Raw genomic sequence first — 11,610 nt, 5'->3', positions numbered from 1 at the left:
ATTTATGCTACAATATAACAGTGGATTCTGATAAAGCTGGTGTTAGAAGCAAAATTATCTTTTAGACATTTTAACACCACATACATTTAAAAGGTCCTTCAGATTTTACAAGGCATGTAAGTTATTCAAATATTTTAATGTATGTTTAGTCATGTTTGCAATGAAGCTGTTCATGGTTGTGTCAGATGCTAAAAACACACTTTTACATGAAATATCAACATCTGAGAGCTCTCTGCTGAAAAGTTCAAAAAATTCTGTTTCTAAAATGTTTGGTAGGTCAATTCCTCATAGTTAGAGTAACACACTATTTTGTACACAATTCAGGCTTTTAATAAGCTTAAAAATATCTGCCCTTTCTGAGTAAATAAACAATTTAAATTCCGTGTGAATAAGCACAAGAACCAAAAATAGACATGATCAAATATGGTATCTCTGAGGAGCAGGACTAGAATGTTTTGTGTTCATTTTGTACCTATGCTGTTTGAATGTATATTTCTACATGCATAATGACTCCAGCAATAATAGCTAAAGTTTGACTTTTCAAATATACAGCTGAGCAGACAAATATAAGGCATAAAATTCTCAAACTATTCCAAATGATTTTTAAAAAATAGTTTTATTGGTTTTTAGAGACAGAGGAAGGGAGAGGGAGAGAAAGAGAGAAAAATCGATGAGAAAGCAAAACAGAAATCGGCTGCCTCCTGCACACCCCCTACTGGGGATTGAGCCCACAACCTGGGCATGTGCCCTAACCAGGAAGCGAACCAGTGACCTTTCAGTGCATGGGACAATGCCCAACCAATGAAGCCACACTGGCCAGGGTCCAAATAAATTTTCTGTGAATAAAAATTCTTCCTTTTTATATTACCTGAGAAAGTTAAGGATAATGCTAACTAAACCTACCCACTTAATTGGATTATTGATTCTTAATGATTTCAAACTCACTAAAGACCATTCTATAATTTAATGCACCCTTCAAAAATTATAGCTAACAGAACAGATAAAGTTTAAGGAAATTCAACCTTTCCTTTAGTTATGGGCACAATCGTTCCCTCCACCCCCAGGCCAGGCTCCCTCCTCCCTCTCCACCAGCTGCCCCCTGGCCTTCAGCACACAGGCGTCCTGCAATATTTCACTTCTCCCTGCCTCCCACATTCATAGTGCCGAACCCAGGCCTTTACCATTGATCACAGTCTGCGTTCTTGAAGGTAAGAGGGACCACCCGACAACCCTGCTCCTAGAACCACATATGTGCAGAGCACCTAGAACAGCGCCTCTCTGCCAGGGGGTTTAACCCGGGGTCATTCCTTTGGTATTTTTCCTGTTATTACCATCAGTCTGAATGCTGAGTACTAACTTAAGTCCCAGCTCTATGATCAGCTAATCTGTGTTTAGGTCAAACTTATTTTTGTGATGGTGGACTAATGACTCAAAATCACTACCTGTTCAAACAAACTAATGGTTGCTAAATGGGAGGACATTGGGGAGATGGGTGAAAAGGCTGACGGGATTAAAAAGTGCAAATTGGCACCCAGCTGTTGTGGCTCAGTGGTTAAGCATTGAACCAGGGGTCCTCAAACTACGGCCCATGGGCCACGTGCGGCCCGCTGAGGACATTTATCCGGCCCGCCGGGTGCCACTGCCTTTCCTGCTTAGCAGCCTACTCGTCCCGGGCCCGCAGTGCGCATAGGAATTTGTTCATAGTTTTTTTTTTAACTATAGTCCAGCCCTCCAACGGTCTGAGGGACAGTGAACTGGCCCCCTGTTTAAAAAGTTTGAGGACCCCTGCATGAACCAGGAGGTTATGGTTCAATTTCCTGTCAGTTCGATCCCCAGTGGGGGGCATGCAGGAGGCAGCCAATCAATGATTCTCTCTCATCATTGATGTTTCTATGTCTCTCTCCCTCTCCCTTCCTCTCTGAAATAAATAAAAATGTATTTAAAAATAAATACATATTTTTTAAAAAAGTACAAATCGGCAGTTATACAAACAGTCATGGGGGAGTATAAAGTACAGCATAGGGAATATAGTGAATAATGCTGTAACAACTATCTATGTTGTCGATGGGGACTAGGCTAATCGAGGTGATCATCTCATAAGTTATAGAAATGTCTAATCATGCTCTAGCCCAGCCGTGGGCAAACTACAGCCCGCGTGCTGGATCTGGCCCGTTTGGCTGTTCTATCCGGCCCGCGGAGCCGAAAGAGCAGAGGGTTCTCTTGCTCTCCCCTCCGCTCCTTTACTTTGAATTTATATTAGTTCACACAAGCACTCCATCCATGCTTTTGTTCTGGCCCTCCAGTCCAGTTTAAGAACCCATTGTGGCCCTCGAGTCAAAAAGTTTGCCCACCCCTGCTCTAGCTGGTTTTGCTCAGTGGATAGAGCATTGGCCTGGGGACTGAAGGGTCCCAATTTGATTCCGGTAAAGGGCACATGCCAGGTTGCTGGCTCGATCCCCAGGAGGGGGCATGCAGGAGGCAGCTGATCAATGATCCTCTCTCATCATGGATGTTTCTCTCTTTCTCCCTTCCTCTCTGAAATCAATAAAAGTTTATTGAGGAAAAAAACCCAAATGTCTAATCACTATGTTGTGTACCTGAAACTAATACAGTATTGTATATCAGCTACAATTGAAAGTAAAAACAATTATTTAAAACTTTGTTAGCCCTTCCTGTTTCCCATCATGGCCAAGGATCAAGTTGAAAAGGAAAACCCCATGCGGGAGCTTCGCATCTGCAAGCTCTGCTTCAGTACCTGTGTGGGGAGAGTGGAGACCGACAGGCCAGGCAGCCGAGGTCCTGTGTTGTGGAGTGAATGCAAGTGAACGACCACTGGAGTCCAGACCAAATTAAAATTTAGGGAGCCTTTATTAGCCGGCCGGCGACTGCTCTGCCATTCTCCACGCAGGGAGTCTAGAGAGCAGCCCCGACCCTTTGTGCAGGACCACTTTTAAGCACATTAACTACATCCTGTTTTTGCAGAGCAAGTAACCCAAGACAAAACAGTTTTTCCCAAGCAACGTCAGAGTCATGCCATTGGTGACCATGTTATTCACAGGGTCATCCTGTTCTTCAGAAAGCTGACAGTGATCTATGAAAGAAGGCCTACGTGCTGGGAAGGGGCCATGAGACCGTATCTCAAGGCCTGACAACTCTATCTGGGGCATAGTCCACGGCCTCTCTGGAATGGTAGTAGTAAGCATGCTCAAAAATTCCCACTCTCTAACACCTGGAGCAGCTCACAGGCCAGACCCCTGCTCTCCATGGCCAGATACACCATCAGATCCTCTGGCATCAGGAGAAATGAAAAGCTCACTGTCCACTGCCAGTCCATGGGGCTGAGGCAGGAGAAATCGCAGAGAAAGGTCGAAGGGGACTAGAGTACCAATTACGAAAAAATGACTTCTCAGATACCGGAAACTTAGGTTTTGAGATCCAGGAACACACTGACCTGGGGGTAAATATGAGCCAAGCATTGGTATCTGTGGCCTGGACTTCTGTGTGGTGCTGGGTGGGCCAGGTTTCAGCATCGCAGACAAGAAATGCAGGACAGGCTGCATTAGGGCCAAACACAGAGTCAGCAAAGGGGAGGCCATGCGCTCGTTCCAGCAGGAGGGTAGGATCATCCTTCCTGGCAAATAAATTCTTGTTTCTATCCAAAAGGCCAATAAAATAATTTCAATGGGAAAATTTTTTTTTTACCTCTTTCCTTCTTGCTTTATAGAACGGGCTGACACTCTAACCACTGAGCAAACCAGCCAGGGCTCAATTGTTCCCTTAGGATGGGAAGAATCTGGTTTGAATAGTTCTATATTATCATTTTAAAAGCAGTTTTATGGCTTTGCATCTGCAGGCTAATGCAACCTGCCAAAGCAACTACCTATACTTGGAGACTTCCAATTCAAAAGGACACTTCTTAATTATTTTTTTTCTTTAAATTTGTGTTTCAAAATTATCTTACACTTTCAGAAAGTTGCAAAAAAATAGTTCAGAGAGTTTCCACCTGACCGTGACCCAGATTCACCTAAGGTTAACCTATTACATTCCATAGAACGATTAGCAAAACCAAGAAATTGGCAGTGGCACAGCGCTCCCACTCAAGACTGGCTTTGAGTTGCACCTGTTTTCCTACTGACTTCCCTTTTCTGGTCCAGGACCCTCTCCAGGATCCCACTTTCCATCTAATGGTCATGTCTGCTTAGTCATCTCCCATCGGGGCAGTTCCTCAGCTTTTTGTTGTCTTTCGTGACCACGAAACCTTTAAAGAGTCCTCATCAGTTACTTTATAAACGTCTTTCAATTGGGGTTTGCCTGATGTTTCCTCTTGACACTCAAATTGTGCACGAGGGCCAGAACACCACAGAAGCCGTGTCGGGGTCCTCTCAGTACAAGCTGTCAGGGTACATAGCGTTGCTGTGTCTTATCGATGGTGATGTTAGCCCTGCATTTGGATAAGGGGGTGTTGCCTGGTTTCTCCCCTGTAAGGCTACCATTTTCCCCTTTGTAATCAGCAAATATCTTGGTGGAGGAGGGGACTATATGCAGATATCCTGTTTCCTTCAGACATTTGCCCTCTAATCTTGGCATCCGGTGAGGTGTCTTACCTGTAGAGCAGGTATTCCTGTGTTGGTGATTTTCTGTTTCCCTCATTCACAAGGACACTTTTGAAAAGATGTGTAGGCATTTCAAAACCGAGTTAACGCCCATCAGGATTTCTTCCTAATACTAACTCCCCTCCTCTTACCCCCACTGTGATTTCTCACAGTTGCAGTTCGGTCTCATTAAACCAAACATTAAAGGTACCCTCAGAAATGAAATGCTACACAATGACATGATGAACAGAGAGGGGGGAGGGGGAGAAGTGGTGGATGCTAAACACTGGCCCCAGGATGCTACCCACCCTCGCCCCCATTTTGAATATGCTTTGAGGAAGCAGGCACAATTTTTTAAATGAGGTACATTTTAAATGTGTTGTTTGTATCTCCGTTGTGGGCATTTATGTTAGTGTTTATTAACTGGAAACTTCTTTCAAGTTTCAAGACATAGAGCTTGTCCTCAAAACAACTACCAGCCAGAAAGGTGGCCACAAACTCTGGCTTTGCCTGCTTCCACGATGGCTCTGAGTAGTCCTGGTCAAGTACCACGCCTGACTCTTGTGTTGGTTTCTCAGGAGAAACATGGTCAAGTGTCAAAGGCTCCATGGGAAATAAGCTTGTTTTAAAGGGTCAAGGCTGCTCAAGAACTGAAAACCCACAGGGAAAGTCGAGGTCGTTTTGATTTTCATGAGTGGACATTTAGAAACAAAGGGGATGGGGAAAGGGTTGTTCAAGTGCGATCTGCCCACTCAGTTGAAATCCAAAGGCTTGCTGTCAGAATGATCCTCACTGGCCCAGGTGAGTCCTCAATTCAGGGACACCTCCTAGATATTCCAGACCAGCACAAGAAAGTGCATATTGCAATAAGTGACTCACAGCAATGTTTTGGTTTCCCAGTGCATATGAAAGTTATGTTTACACCGTACTGTAGCGTATTAAACGAGAAATAGCATTTTGTCTAAAAAACAGCATACACACCTGAATTTAAAAATATATTATTACTAAAAATGTTAACCATCATCGAGCCTTCAGCAAGTCATAATCTTTGCTGGTGGTGGGTCTTGTCTTGATGTTGGTGGCTGCTGGCTGATCAGGGTAGCTGAAGGTTGGATTGGCTGTGTCAATTTATTAAAATAAGACCACAATGATGTTTTCTGCACCAACTGACTCTTTCGTGAACCATTTCCCTGCAGCGTGCGATGCTGTTTGATAGCCTTTTACCCGCAGTAGAACTCCTTTTAGAACTGGAGCCAATCCTCTCAAACCCTGCTGCTTTACCAATACGCGCATGTAATATTCTGAATCCTTCGTTGTCGTTTCAACAACCTTCACAGCATCTTTAGAGTGGATTCCTTCTCACGCACCACGTTCTTTGCTCACCCTTAAGAAGCCACTTCTCGTGTAATAAAGTTTGATCATGAGATTGCCCGCAATTCAGCCACATCTGCAGGCTCCACTTCAGCGCTCTTGCTGTTTCCACCACATCTGCAGTTACTAGCTCCATGGGGGTTGGAGCCAATCGCTTCTAAACTCCTGCATGTGGGGTGAGGTGGGATGGGTCATATAAACAGCTTTTAGATGCCAACGTGGAAAGTGGTGTTTGCACAGGGTGAGCCCCCCTTCCCCCCTAAGAGGGACCATTTTGGTAAACCCTTTCTAATTAAGTGGATGTGGGGTAGGAAAATACATATTTCAGTTATTAGGAAAGCCTTTCAGATTGAGATGATCAATATCCTGTTTAATGCTGAAAAGTGTTGTCTTTATTAGAGACAAATACCATTCCCGCTGAGATTATGAAGACTGAAACTGGTCTCTTCTTTCCTGGGACTTGGGACCAAGGGCCCGGAAAAGGAAGACCAGGTAAAGGAGATCTCACTTCTGGGATGAAGTGTATGGGTCATCAGAGCTAGGCCCAGGAAGGAATCCTGTGCGAAGGATCGTGGCCCAATGGACCACAGGAATAGCAGTATCTAATATCCTTTTCAAATCTTCCTTCTCTTTTTTTAAAATATATTTTATTGATTTTTTTACAGAGAGGAAGGGAGAGGGAGAGAGAGTTAGAAACATCGATGAGAGAGAAACATCGATCAGCTGCCTCCTGCACACTCCCTACTGGGTATGTGCCCACAACCAAGGAACATGCCCTTGACCGGAATAGAACCTGTGATGCTTGAGTCCACAGGCTGATGCTCTATCCACTGAGCCAAACCGGTTAGGGCTCAAATCTTCCTTTTCTAAGTTACAGTTTTGTATGTCTCCTTCTGAAAAGTTTGCAAGCATTTCGAATTAGTTGTGTTCCTTATTTTCTGTTAGTGGCATTGCTTTGGGTCCACCCTTCAGGATAACACATCTGTGGCAGAGGTGCTGCATGATGGAGAAGCTACAATAGGAGACAAAAGGGGATAGATGTTGAAGCCCGTACAAGCAGCACCAAGGGACCACCACTAAGCATTTGTAGAACTTGACAGCATCCTTGGGTTCTTAGGAATACAAACAAAATGACCCAATGAGAGACAAGGAGCCTTCAGAAGAAACTAAAGACGGACACTGTCGGTAGTAGTAAAGGCCCTTGAAGAACGAAGACAGAGAATAAATGTGTAAATGTACCACAGTTTTGTAATCCATTCATCTACTGATGGGAATACTATGCAGCTGTAAAAAAAAAAAAAAAAAAAGGATCTCTTACCCTTTGAGACAGCATGGAAGGACCTGGAAAGTAATATGCTAAGTGAAATAAGCCAGTCAGAGAAAGACAAGTATCACATGATCTCACTCATATGTGGAGTCTAATGAACAAAATAAACTGATTAATAGAACAGATCCAGAGTCATTGAAGCATGCAACAGACTGATGTATTTCAGAGGGAAGGCAAGGAGCGGGGAGTAGCAGGAAGAGATTAGCCAATGAACTTATAAGCATATATGCATAGCCCATGGACAGACAATAGTTCAGGGAAAGCCTGGGAGGGGACAGGGCAGATGGAGTCAATGGTGAGGGGGGGAGGGACATCTGTAATAGTTTCAACAATAAAGATACATTAAAAAAATTAAAAGATGGAGAATAAACAGATGCTTGTTTATTTATCTTTTAATGTTTTAAAAGTTTAATATTCACTCAAAAAAGACACATATGACAAGTGCATGGCTTGATGTGTTCCTGCAAAGCAAACACACTCCTAAAACAAGCATCCAGATTAACAAAGAGAACATTCCCAACACCCCCGAAGACCCGGCCCCTCCTGAGTCATCACCCAAATGGGATGATTACAGCACATGTTTTCTTGTCTTCTGCTTCTTTCACTCAAGATTATAATTGTGAGCTTCACCTCTATAGTTCCATATCGTGTGGTTCCTGCATTCTCACTGCTGCGTGCGTTATGTGAGTACAGCACCGTTTACATACCGACTGCACTACAGATGGTCTTGGGGTAGATTCCAGTTTAGGGCTATCATGAATATTGTTTTCATGGACATTCTAGTCTATGTATTTTGTAAAACAGATATATACATTTCAATTGGGTATATATCTAGGAGAGAAAGTACTGAATTTGCTTTTTAAAATTTTAAATATCACCTATTTCCAAAAGGAATTTGAGACTGATTAAGGTAAAAATAAGTCAATATATAATAAAATTCAAAATATTTATTCAAAATTAAAAGTCCTAAAGTAAAAAAAGGGAGTATATTTTTATACATGCCAACAAAAATTAACTATCATCCCCAAACATGGTTCATCTGGTTCATCTTATTTACCTTCCTTTTGTCAAAGAACTAAAACAAACTCTGTCTTTTAATGATGAATTAAAATTTATTTCTAAATTGGCAGACTACTTTGTATATAATTTTCACTCCTAATTATTTCAGGGGCAGGGGAGCATTTTATTATGTATACTGTATACATGTATGTATATGTAAAAATACACACATAGATATGGTTTCTATTTGTGCCAAATAAATTATCACACAGTAAACTACAGACCAATTTCAATCATATTTTATTATAAATATTATATAGTAATAGGTCTACATTTGCCTTAATAATATTGTACCAATATCAATTTCCTGGTTTTGACAGTTACTGTGGTTTTAAAGATGACAATTTTTGCAATGTCTTGTGTCTGACATTATCTCAAAATAAAGTTTTAGCCCTAGCTGGTTTGGCTTAGTGGATAGAGTGTCAGCCTGTGAACTGAAAGGTCCCGGGTTCGATTCCGGTCAAGGCCACATGCCCGGGTTGTGGGCTCAATTCCCAGTGTGGGGACTTGCAGGAGGCAGCCGATCCATGATTCTCATCATGGATGTTTCTGTCTCTCTCTCTCTCTTCCTTCCTCTCTGAAATCAATAAAAATGTATTTTTTTAAATAAAGTTTTAAATAAAAAAGTAATAATAAAAATTTTAATTACCTTTCATTCTTTACCTACCAGAACTATTTTAATATTGCATATTTTCTTCCCTTTTCCCTATAAAGTAAATGTAATTTTTGTAGGCTACTATTTTCCATTACATAATATATTGAAAATATTCCCCAAATTTTCATACTAATCTTTTCTAATGGCTGCCCTGTGTTAATTCATCCTGAATATTGACTGTTTACGTTGCTTCCAGTTTTCAGCCAAGATGAACCAAAGCCATACTGCAGTTGTACCTGCCTCTCTAGGAAGCAGTCGTCAAGCAGGTTGAGCCTGCCGTCTTCTGTGTGTCTCTGTGGAAGCCACCTAATCAGTGTAAGTGCCACGGAGAGAAGGAGAGGGTGCACTGGATGAGCCACTTGTTCTGCAAAACAGCCATCAGGTTCTTGTCAGCGAAGACCATTGCAAGTTTTAATGCAACAATTTTTAAAATTTGTATTCTGAGAACTCTTTTGATTTTTGCTTTGTTTTGTTTTAAATATACAATATATATTTAAATATATATATATATTTCAGAGAGGAAGGAGAGGGAGAGAGAGACAGAAACATCAATGATTAGAGAGAATCATTGATCGGCTGCCTCCTGCACACCCCCCACTAGGGTTCGAGCCCGCAACCTGGACATATGCCCTGATGGGGAATCGAACCGTGACCTCAACCATTGAGCCACGCCAGCCCGGCCGGAGAACTCTTTTGTGTGTAACAAGTTCCCTAGTCCACTAAAGTCAGAGAACCTAATATTTCACATAGATAATATTTATCAAATCAGCAATGAACCGTGTCCTCTGGCCCATCTGTTCCACTCAACTCTAGACATTCATCTGGCAGATAGCATCACCCCTCTTCTAAATGAGACACACATGTGAGGTTGTTCTCAGGAGCAGTGTTGCTAAGAACAACTAAAGTGCCCACCAACAGGACACTAATTAGATGAATGATGGCAGATCCTTAAAATGGAATGTTATACTGCTTTAAAAAAAACATAATTTGATGAACAAGAATAGATCCAGAGACAAATGGTAGGGGAGGATAGAGAGCAACCAAAGGACTTGTATACATGCATACTAGCATAACCAATAGACACAGACACTGGAGCAGTGGGGGCTTGCCCAGGGTGGGAATGCCTGGGAGGGGGGGTGTCAATTGGGGGAAAAGGAGACATATGTAAAACTTTAGACAATAAAAAAAAGCAACCACAATGAGGAGGATCCCTTTGAACTAATGTGAAAAATCTACAAGACATAAGATGAAGTCTAATAATGCAAGTTGAAGTATTCCAGATGCTATCATATCAAGAACAGTCATATTTGTTTGAATTTGTATAAAACATCCACATAAGACACCAATTACAACTAAAGCCTGTGGGGAGGAGAACATGGAGGCTGGGGAAAGGGAGGGGAAGGGAGAATGCTCACTGAGTATCCCTTTTGGTAAATCATCCCCTTTGATTTACAAGGTAGGTGGTTATTTTCTACTAAGAAAATAAAGTCCCTGGCTTCCTGTCAAGATGGTGGCATAGGTAAATGGGATACTCAAATCTTCCCACAACCACATCAAAAATACAACTAATCTTCAAAACAGCTATCATTCAGAACCACCTGAAATAAAGCTGAATGGAAATACTACAACTAGGGAATTCAAGAAGCCTCCACATCAAGACTGGTAGGAAGGGCACTATATGGGCTGGTCCCACACCCACATGTGGAAGTTGTGCATGTGTGTGTGTGTGTGTGTGTGTGTGTGTGTGTGTGTGTGTGTTCTTAATATGTTTTTATTACTTTTTTTAGAGAGTGAGGAAGGGATAGAGTGTCAGCCTGTGGATTGAAAGGTCCTGGGTTCAATTCCGGTCAAGGGCACATATCTCAGTTGCAGGCTCCTCCCCGGCCTGGGCCCTGGTCAGGGCTTGTGCAGGAGGCAGCTAATAGATATGTTTCTCTCACATCGATATTTCTCTCTCTCTTTCCCTCTCTCTTCTACTCTCCCTAAAAATCAGTGGAAAAATATTCTCGGGTAAGAATAAATAAATCCTATCTAATAAAAGAGTAATATATAAATTAACCATCACTCCGCTACACCCACAAGCCACACCCACAAGCCACACCCACCAGCCAATCAGGAGCAAATATGCAAATAAACCCAACCAAGATGGCTACAGCCACAGAGAGCAGGAGGGAGGCTTGGGTTTCCCCGGCAATGGAGGAAGCCAAGCTTTCCACCTGCCCTTGCCGGCCTGGGCCTCCACTCAAGGCTACAAAGTTTCAATGATAGAAGATACATAAATCCAAACAGAAATGGTGGCAGCCACAGAGCTGGAAAGAGCAGGAGGCTAGGGTTGCCCCCGGCGATGGAGGAAGCCAAGCTTTCCGCACACCCTGGCCGGCCCAGGCCTCTGCTTAAGGCTACAAAGTTTCAATTATAGAAGATACATAAATCTCAATAGAAATGGCTGCTGCCACAAAGCAAGCAGAAGGCCTGGCTATGCTCCAGGCTACAAAGTTTCAATTGTAGAAGATAAATAAGCCACAGATACCAGGGCCTCCGCTTGGGTCACCAGGGGGCATGGCCGGCCTGCAAACCACCATAGGCCCCTTGCCCAGGCCGCCCCA

General features: G+C 42.7%; 1 pseudogene across 1 annotated transcript; it reads left to right on the top strand.

Annotated features, from left to right (window-relative positions):
• The first annotated feature begins 2,684 nt into the window (after positions 1–2,684).
• LOC308257432 (large ribosomal subunit protein uL5-like) lies at positions 2,685–3,642 on the top strand (annotated as a pseudogene). The gene is made up of 2 exons: positions 2,685–2,806; positions 3,236–3,642. The product of its transcript is annotated as a large ribosomal subunit protein uL5-like (transcript).
• The last annotated feature ends 7,968 nt before the right edge of the window (positions 3,643–11,610 follow it).

This window comes from Plecotus auritus (assembly GCF_963455305.1).
Source record: "Plecotus auritus genome assembly, chromosome: 8".
Taxonomy (NCBI): Eukaryota; Metazoa; Chordata; class Mammalia; order Chiroptera; family Vespertilionidae; genus Plecotus; species Plecotus auritus.
This window is presented reverse-complemented; position numbering and strand designations above follow the sequence as displayed.